This window comes from Magnolia sinica, chromosome 2, assembly GCF_029962835.1.
Source record: "Magnolia sinica isolate HGM2019 chromosome 2, MsV1, whole genome shotgun sequence".
Taxonomy (NCBI): domain Eukaryota; kingdom Viridiplantae; phylum Streptophyta; class Magnoliopsida; order Magnoliales; family Magnoliaceae; genus Magnolia; species Magnolia sinica.
The window spans coordinates 71,392,398-71,403,191 of record NC_080574.1 but is presented as its reverse complement, the minus strand read 5'-3'; the positions used below and the strand labels follow the sequence as shown (position 1 = coordinate 71,403,191).

Genomic DNA, 10,794 nt, shown 5'->3' with positions numbered 1-10,794 from the left:
TTTACGAAATTTGATTGGTTGTTTAGTGCCTCTTCAAAAGTCGGTATCGTTGGGCAATTTTCAGTTGTACGTATGTTATAAGCACGAATACTGCAAACAACTTCCTTAACCTTATCCTTCTTAAGTTCCATGGCCTCGACCTTCCTTGTGTGACTGGCCACTTTAACATTTATATCATCATCCTCTTTCAACAAGTATATCCCACCTCTTTTCCTTGCTTGAGTAGGCTTAGATGAGGTGCTAGGTTTTAGGGTGATGTCCCAAGATTATGTGGTTTCAGTGAGTTTGTCAAAGTAATCCCACACCTCATCGACATTCTTGTTCATGAATTCCCCATTGCACATCATCTCAATGAATTGACGTATGGAAGATGTCATTCCATCCTGAAAGAAAGTTGTTATACACCATGTTTCAAAACCATGTTGTGGGCATGAATTGATGAGATCCTTGAACCGCTCCCAACATTGGAAGAATGTTTCATCTTCCTTTTGGGTGAAGTTCATGATTGACTTCCTGATGGTGTTTGTCTTATGGTATAGAAAGATTTTTTTTTATGAACTTCATCATTATGTCATTCAATGTGCCAATAGATCGCGGACGTAGTCAGTGCAACCACATCTTAGCTTTCTCTTTCAAGGAGAAAAAGAAAAGAGTTTCAACCTGACCACGTCCTCAGACACGTTAGGAAAGTATAAAGTGACTATAACCTCATCAAACTCTTGCAAGTATAAGTATGGACTTTCAGATTCAAGTCCAAGGAACTTTAGAAGGAGTTGGATTACTCCAAGCTTGATATCTATGTTTCCTGTGTTTCCTGGAAAAAAACATACAAGAAGGAGTGATCACCCCCACCGGTTGTAAGTAATCTCATAAAGTACAAGGCGGGGGTCAATGGTGCACTTCATTCTTATCCTGGACTTCCGCAACGAGGTTGCAGCGATGTCATGCCCCAAACTCAGAAACTAGGTTCACAAAATTCCCGATCACCGAATATGGCACCGACAGCCTCCGTGGTACCCCATTCTCGGCTCACGACACCCATACACTAGGTTCTGATCTTGGGATCCTACAAGGAGGATTTTTAACATCAATTTAATTCATAATGAGCATAACCATTAGCATAACCATGAAAAATAACCACAAGAACACCATCACAAAATCCACTATGATAAAAAAAACTTTAAGGTACAATAAGTATGAAGGGAAATACATGACAATAAAACCAAAACTTTGGAAGCTCTGCAGCACACTCCTGCTCCTGAACTGCTACTGCCTAGTGTCACCTATACACAACGGTCGTGCATAAGCTTATAAAAAGCTTAGAGGGTGGTGAAAGTGCGTGCATATGGTAGAAATGCAAGTTTGTAATATCAGAGTAATGCGAAAATGACGGTAAGTCCATGAATGTCATTAGCCATACTAAGGCTATGCAATGCAAGGCATGAGTGCTATCGGCCATATCAAGACCATGCGATGCAAGAAATGAATGATGTCGGCCATACCAAGGCCATGCGATGCAAGATGTAACTCAAGCACACCACTCCTCATCCGATTCCATATGTTAAAGCAGCTCATCGCCAGAACATCAAATAGCAGTATTGTTCTCACTCTGGATAATCATCGGGGTCTAGTAAACTCTACGCCAGCTTACTGCCCCTATCTGAGCGTACAACTGGGTGAGTAGAAGAGACCTCACTCTCTGCCTGTCAATATCAGGTCCGACTCGTCGATAGCAGACCTATTCCTCAAGATGGTCAAACTCAACCTAGAAATTTCCTCCTCACTCAGGCTGGTAAGGTCACACCCCTTTCCAACCTACCATGACATGGTGGGAGACGCGACTTACTGGTAAACGGCCCTCATGTGCTCATGTATCAACTCGGTCTCGATGTTGGAGTTATCCTCTGGTACCATCGGGTTTAGAAATTTTTACCTAGGGACATCCATGACACCCTAATGCTAGAAACAATATTTTCAACCATTCATGATGTGCCTGTGGAGGCTATGGCCCTGATGTCGTTAGGGCATACAATAATCACAATCACACAAATGTAAAGTATATGTATCACATAGCCCAATCATGCATAAATCCTACGCATATCGTGCGCTCATGTGGGATAACTCCGCCTATCAGGGAGTCCCATAAACCACCTGCACTATGGCATATGAAATGATCAATTACATCTCATAACAAACATACAGATGATGCATATGGGCATGTATCATGATGTTATGCTGTCACAAACTCATAATCGGCAACAGTAGCCGGTATTGGCAATCGACACCGATAATCGGCATCGATAATCGACCTCGACACGAGGCGGGGTCCATAGATGGACGATCGATAATGGATCAATTAAAATTAATGGGGCCCAAGTGTTTGGGTTAACCCACTAGAGAATGATGAGGATGGGCCTAACAAGGCATAAGGGAAGCTCATAATGTGGACGTCCAACCATCATTGCCCATCAATGTGGACCTTTAACCAACATCGCTTCCAAGGAATGGTGCTCATAGGTCCAATTGGGTAAGGGCATACAGCCTAGTACAAGGGCCTAATATACATCATCATGGGCCTCAATTACATCAAATGGGCCGAGTCAATTGGGCCAATCAAATGGGTCAAGTCAAGTGGGCCGATCAAATGGGCCGAATCAAATGGGTCGAGTCAATTGGGCCGAATCAAATGGGCCGAGTCAAATGAGCCGATCAAATGGGCTGATACAAATGAGTTGAATCAAATGGGCCAAGTCAATCGGGCCGATACAAATGGGCCGAATCAAATGGGCTGAGTCAAATGGGCCGATCAAATGGGCCAATACAAATGGGCTAAATCAAAAGGGTCGATTTAAATGGGCCAAATCAAAAAGGCTGATTCAAATGAGCCCAAACCAACCACACCATTCATCTATTGCTGGAGATCATTTAGAGCATTATTATAAAAAAAATGAATCATATCCAAAGGATCATCTGGACCATACCACACCTAACAGTGATGATGATGATTTCCACTATTAAATTCCAGAGGGCCCACCATAGTATTTATTTCCCATCCATACCACTCATAAGGTCACAAAGACCTAAATAGGAAGGAAAAACAAATATCATATTGATTTAAGGCTGTTGTAGCCTAAAGGGGTTTCAATGGTAGACATTCAACTCCACTGTCTTCTGTAGTGTGGTCCACTTGATACTAGATCTGTCTTATTTTTCTTCTCAAGCCCAAGGCCGAGCTCACCAAATGTATGGATGGTTTGGATACAACACATGCATCATGGTGGGTCCCATAGATAGATGGCGTGGATGGAACAGGTGGGACCCACAAAACTCACTGTCATCTATACAGCAGCTAGCGGTGGGGTCCACATAGCTAGATGGTGTGAATTATACCCACATGTGCAGTAGGCCCTGGAGATAATAATTTAGTGATAACCAGAACACAAGTCAATCTCTGAAAAGAACTGTGCACCCTGCAGCTGATCAAACAAATCATCTATCCTTGGGAGCAGGTACTTATTCTTGATCGTGACTCGGCTGAGCTCGCGGTAATCCACGCAGAGCCTCAACGAGCCATCCTTCTTCCTGATAAAGAGTACCAGTGCTCCCCACGGAGAATTGCTCGAACGGATGAATCCCAACTCTCGCAACTTGTCCAACTATCATTGCAGCTCTTGCAACTCCATCGATGCCATACGATACGGGGCCTTCGAGATAGGCGCGGTACTGGGCACAAGATCGATCTGGAACTTAATATGACAGTGCGACAACAATCCTGGAATCTCTTGGAACATGTCGGGGAAATCACAGACAATTGGCAATTGATCAATACAAGCAGCAACAGGCTCCTTAATGGCACAGGACATCAAGCAAGACAACGACTCTCCTCGGAGCTCTGCAACGATGCTCCTTTCAAGACTACGAAACTTTGCAAACTAAATTGTGCTTAAGTATAAGCACTTACAGCGGGGTCCACTGGGAGTAACCTGAATGGACACCCACATGTACCACATGTGTGTCAGTAGGCTACTAATCCATTTGGGTACACGACCCACTAATGATGTCCCAAATAATCAAATTATCAATGACATTACAATAATTATTTTAGTAGGATGATTTGCACCATCTGATCATTGCTAACGTAAATCAACGGTTACAGATCATTGGTTAGTCACTAGGATGTACCCATATGAGTCTTGGGATTTCATCTGTTCAAGCAAAGTATTTGCTTAATATAACTATAGTTTCAACATTCACACACCTACTAATTTTAGGATTTGTGTAAGCCCCGTATCCTAGACCGTACCTTTCCATAGGCTTCCGCGGTCTTCCCGGTCGAATTCCGGCAACCTTCGACCCTTAACCGGTATTTGCGCGTGACCTGGATTCTCGTGCCGTCAACCTGAGTCGACTCAACCCAGGGCTTGTACCTTAGCGACCGCGTCGTCGCCGCGGTTCCGATGCCGCGACTCGCGCGCTGATGCGATGCTCTGGTCGGGAGTTGTGGGCCAGCGTTCGGTGCGAGGAAACGCCGCGCGTGCGAATTTCGAGGGAATCTCTACAAGGTGTCACATCAATCAATCCCATCATGTCAAGTACACATCACTTTTCACCCTTTTCCAAGCAACCCCCAAAGTCAAAAAGTTCTTACACCACCCATACCCCCTTCTTACAACTTTTGCCAAAAAAGTCAAAAAGTTCTTACACCCCCATCCCTCTCTCTCCCATCCATCACTCCATCACCCATCATTCTCTCTCTCTCTCCCTTACAAGTCTCTCTCTCATTTCCAACTTTCCTAAGCAACAAGTCCCATACGTATGAGTCCCCCATGGTGAGAAAATGGCATTTGTGAGGCCCACCTTTCCTACCCCTTCATCTCTCATCTCAACCATCCATTTCTCATCTTCCCCCATCAAAGAGGAGCACAAGGAGCTAAGGAAGCCAAGGGAGCAAGAAGATCAAGTGGTGGGTGTTTTGATAGGATAGTTTTTGATGCTTTTAAGATGGGCCAAGTGAGGCCAACCGATCAATGGTTTGGATCTCACTTTGGACCCTAAGATGTGGCCGATGGCCCACTTGGATCATCATGATCATTCCATGATGGGGCCATTCTCCATGGACCCCATCATGATGTTTATTTCTTGCATGCTTAGGGTCATCTAGACCGTCTATCTTAGGGGAGAAGGGATCTCCACCGTTGGATTTCAATTCCATGGACCCACATGTAAAGGGGACCCACTTGATGTATGATTTAGTGCAAGGGAGGGCCCATAGTGCCGGGGTCCCTCCATCACGCGGATCTCACCCTCTATCTCTCTCTATCCCTCTCTCTTTTATTTTATTTTATTTTTTAGTTTATTTTTTTTTGTGATGATTATGAGGTTATGTGGCCCACTTGAATGGACCCCACCATGAGGTAGGAATTTTATCCAAACCATTTAAAAGTGGGGCCCACTTTATATGTGTAGTACCCTGCCATCCATCCCTTGGTGGCCCACCTAAGCAGGGCCCACCTCCAAGGAGTATGGAACGTCCAGCGTCCCTGGACGTTACTGGAAAGAAAACACAAATATCAGCTTTTCCCAAGCCTTGGGGTGGTCCACTCATGTAGGCCTCACCTTGATGCATGTTTTCAATCCATACCATCCATTCCCTTCCCAACCACTTTTTAGGCGTTGAGCCAAAATATGGGACCAATCAGACCTTCGGGCGGGCCATGCCGTAGCAAATGGTGGTCTTCACCATTAAAACCTTCCCTATTGCTTTTATGCGTCGAAACAGGTCCAATATTGGGCTTGTTTTGCTTGCCTAGGGCCATGGAAGGCCATTGGATGGAGTGGATTGCTTGGACATGGACCCCACCAGTAGAATCCTCAAGAAAATAAAAAAAAAAATAATAATAAAAATAAGTATAACACAGCAGCTACTGCTGCTGTGTCAGAAGGCAGCAGCGCTGCCTGCGCGCCAGCGCCCAGCGGACGGGCTGGCGGACGTACAGCCACCACGGCTGTAGCCGTGGACCCCACCTTGATGTTCATTTGCCATCTACTCCGTTCATAGGGTGGGCCAACCCCTGACGTGGGCCCACCCCAAAAATCAGACTGATCCAAGACTCGGGTGGCCCACATCAAAGGAAACAGTGTGAATTGGACTCTACTGTTAGAACCCTTTCTGGGCCCACAGAAGTTTGCGATCAAGGTGAAATTTGTTTTCACCCTTCATTTGGGCCCGTGTGACCTTATCAACGGTCTGGATGGATTATAAACATTATGGTGGGCCCCACATGGAGCCCACAGTGATGTAAGTGTTTTATCCCCACCGTCCAAGCGGACGGTGGAGCCCACTGTGATGCGTGCTGGGTGCGTGCGTGCTGGGTGTGGGCGTGTGTGTGTGTGTATATATATATATATATATATATCTATATCTATATATAAAATATTATATTATATATAATATTATATATACTATATATAAATTATATATTATATCATATTTAATATAATGATGGAGGGAGGCCCATCTCAATTACTTTTGGCCCTTGATTGAGGCCCACTTTGATTTACATGTAAGGCCCATGGGTCGAGGTTTATTTGATGTGTTATGGGCCCACGGGTCGAGGCCCATTTGATGTGTTAGGGGCCCATGGGTTAAGGCCCGTTAAGATGTATTAGGACCCATGGGTCGAGGCCCATTAAGATGTAATGGGGCCAACTGGCGAGGCCCATTTGATACATATAAGGCCCATGTGAGTAGGCCCATTTGATGTACGTATGGGGCCCAACTGTCGAGGCCCATTTGACACATGTAAGGCCCATAAGATTAGGCCCGTTTGATACGTTTTAAGGCCCACAAGTTATAGCCCATTGCAATGTACATAAGGCCCATTGGTGGGGCCCATTGATGTGGCCCACTTAATGAATATAGGCCCATATGATACGGCCCATTTGATGTATTGAAGGCCCAATGGGATATACCAAAGGTCCATTGCAATGTGCAACCCCAACATGATTTATGACAGTCGTGCCTTGGGAGCAATGTTGGTTTGACGTCCACATTGCAAGTATAATGTTGGTTAAATGTCCACATTATGCCTTTCCCTAGGGCCCATTGTTGGGCCCATGCGTGTGATGTGTAGGCCGTCTAGGCCCATCTTCGTTATGAACATCATCTATCCCATATAACATGTTTAGTTCCATGATTCATGATCATATGCATCATACGTATGCTTGATATGAGAATTGACTAATCATAGCATATGCCTTTGGGCAGATTGTTTAGGGGCTCCCGTACAGGGGGTGTTACCCGCAGGATTCTTTGTATGATTTGGATAGTGTGATTCATGCATTCGCATTGTGTGATATGGTTACTGTACGCCCTAGCGACATTAGGGCCGTAGCCTCCACAGACGTATCGTGGTTGGCAGGATTGGATACCGAAAATACTGTTCTACATGGGGTGCGATAGATATCCCTGGGTGAAAGTCCCTAAACCCTTATGGTACCAGGAGGTTGCTCCAACGTCTAGACCGAGTGGATGCATGAGCGCTGAGTGCCGATTACCAGACGGTTGCGCTTTCCACTGTGTCGTGGTCGGTTGGAAGGGGGTGCGGCCTTACCCGCCCGAGAGTAGGGGGCAATGCTAGGCTGAGTCTGACCAGCTCGAGGAATGGGTCCGCTATTGACGAGCCGAGCCCGATTTTGGCAGGCGGATAGTGAGGTCTTTTCCACTCACCTTATTGCGCGTGATGGGGCGGCAATCTGGCTTGGAGTGTACTAGACCCCGGTGATATTTCAGATTTTGAGCTATATTGATATGTGGACTTAGATGAGGATTTGTATGCTTGAGTTGCATTTCGCATTGCATGGCCTTGGTATGGCCGACATCATTCTCTGCACCGCATGGCCTTGGTACGGCTAATGGTATTCTTGGCATTCATCAGTATGTTCCGCATTACTCTGACACTGCATAACTCCATTACCATCTTGAGCATACACTTTCACCACCCTCTATGCTTTCTATAAGCTTATGCACAACCGTTGCGTGCAGGTGACGTAGGATCGTAGCAGCGCTGAGGCTTGGGCGCGTAGCTGATCTTTTTGGAGCTTTTGGTCTATCATCATTGTATTTCCCTTATGCTCATTGTACTTGTAAAGTTTTTTATTATAGTGGAAATGTGATGGAGTTTTTGGTTGTTGTGTGTGGGTTATGCCTTTGGTTATGCTTATTACGAATTAAACTGATGTTGAAAATCCTCCTTGTAGCATCCCAGTCGGACTTGGCGAATGGGAGCCGGGAGCCGAGAATGGGGTTCTACGGAGGTGTCGGCGCCGGATTCGGGATCGGGAATTTTGTGATCCCGGTCTCCGATTTTGGGGCGTGATAGAAGTTTGTATCGAGCATAACTCGAGAATAACCAAAAACAACATTACATATCTGCTATGAATGATTTAAATCCTAAGTTCGGGTAGCTTGGCGATCTTTTATTACCGACCCTTAACGAGCGTGCCTCCGAGAGTTTTCAAAGTTAATTAGGCACCTTCGCTCTTTCTGTAGGACATGGCGTGCGGGAGAGTGACCCGATCGACTCCCGCACCACCGCCGGATACTCCTCCTCCACTTGCGGCTCCCGCTCTACCATCTACGATTCTGCTCCACCACCCGAGATTCCTCCTGCCCAGGCTGAGGATGCCGCTCCTCTACCAGGAATTCATGTGCCCAGCCTATGGGTGCAGCTCCTCCACCGAGAGACCAATGCGGAGCCGACCGTATCTCGTGAGTGCTTCCCGATTCAGATGCCGCAGTGTGTGACGCACTTTAGGGCGAGGCAGACCCCGATCGTTTCACCAAGCCAGGCGAGCAGAGCGCTCGAGTGCCCTCCTTCGAGAGTTCCGACGCCTCGATCCCCGGCATTTCCAGGGTGAGCCAGACCCGACCGTGGCTGAGAGATGGCGCGCTGACGTAGAGAAGATATTTGAGACGATGGGATGCGCGATCGAGCGGCGAGTCCGATTAGCCGTATTTCTTCTCCATGGTGAGGCCGAGCACCGGTGGGGATCAGTCTCAGCGGGTGCCGACTTTGTATGGACTTGGGAGGATTTTGTGGATCGGTTTGATCGACAGTATTTTCTGATCACATCCGACGTCGCGAGCGTTGGAGTTTGAGGCCTTGGTGCGGGGCGATATGACAGTGTCAATATGCCGCTCGTTTTGTAGCATTGTCCCGATTTGCACCTTACTTAGTAGATGATGAGGAGCGGAGAGCCCGCCGATTTGAGAGCGGCTTGCGTTACGGTCTTCGAGGCCGTGTTATTGGGCATGAGCTCCTACCTTCGAGGAAGTGGTGCGGAAGGCCCAGATTTTTGAGGCCGAGTGGGGACGGTTCTCGGTCGATCACGGTCGGAGGAGGGACCGGAAGAGGCGAGCTTCTTCTAGTGATACGCAGCAGGGTCGACTCAGCAGAGGCGCATAGGTCGCCCGGCCTTTCCGAGCGCCAGCACCTCGGCACCACCTCCGAGGCGGTTCATCGGCACTTGTTTTAGGTGCGGTGCGACAGACACCGTATGTGGGAGTGTCCTCGTCCCCGCAGCAGCAGAGAGGTCCACAACAACCTCTACCACAGCAGCGCAGCAGCAGAGGCCCCCACAGCGGCCGGCAGCCCCCACCACCGAGGCCACCTCAGCAGCAGATCAACACCAACCTCCGAGGCCGTAGCAGCAGAGGCGAAGCGATTTCGACCGCCTCGCCGACCTCAGCAGCGGCACGCTCGAGAGGGGACAGCACCTCCTCGGCCCGGCTCGAGCTCGATTCTATGCGCCCCAGGATCCTCGATCATCCGGGAGTCGTTGAGGGTATACTTTCGGTATCTGCATGCATTGCACGTATGTTGTTTGATTCTCGGTGCATCGCATTCTTTTGTGGTGAGAGTTTTTGCCGATCGACTGGTTTGCCATTGGAGTCTGCTCGTGAGGGTTGACAGTATCAACTCCCTTGGGGAAGACTGCAGTGTTGGGCCAATTTTGCTCATCTTGCCCCGTTCTGGTTGGGGATATCTTTTTGCCTGCCGATCTGTTTGCTTTGCCTATGTCCGAGTTCGATGTCATCCTGGGCATGGATTGGCTTGCCGAGTACCACGCCATATCGGATTGCTCCGCGAGGATAGTCACATTTTGTATACCTAGCTTGACGCAGTTCCAGTTCATTGCTGAGCCCAGAGGAGAGTCGTTGTCTTATTTGATGTCATGTGCCATAGAGGAGCCCATAGCGGTGAGCGTCGACCAGTTGCCTATGGTTTGCGATTTTCTCGATGTGTTTCAGGAGATTCCGGGATTACCGCCTCGTCGACTCACTGAGTTTCAGATTGATCTCGCGCCCGGTACCGCGCCTATTTCGAAGCCCCGTATCGTATGACACTATTGGAGTTGCGGGAACTGCAGAAGCAGTTTGACCAGTTGCGTGAGTTAGGCTTTATCCGTCTGAGCAGTTCACCGTGGGGAGTGCCAGTACTCTTCGTAAAGAAGAAGGATGGCTCGTTGAGGCTCTACGTAGACTACCGTGAGCTCAACAAGGTCACGATCAAGAACAAGTACCCGCTCCCGAGGATTGATGATTTGTTTGATCAGCTGCAGGGTGCACAGTTCTTTTCAAAGATTGACTTGCGTTCTGATTATCATCAGATTCGGGTCCGAGAGGAGGACATTCCGAAGACAGCATTCAGGACGCGTTATGGTCATTTCGAGTTTCAGGTCATGTCCTTTGGACTGACCAATGCGCCAACGGTGTTCATGCAGTTGATGAAC

General features: G+C 47.7%; 1 non-coding gene across 1 annotated transcript; it reads left to right on the top strand.

Moving 5' to 3' along the window:
- Positions 1-414: 414 nt before the first annotated feature.
- On the top strand, positions 415-521 carry LOC131238145 (small nucleolar RNA R71). Its single transcript, XR_009167557.1, has one exon. It is a non-coding gene; the product is annotated as a small nucleolar RNA R71 (small nucleolar RNA).
- Positions 522-10,794: the final 10,273 nt, after the last annotated feature.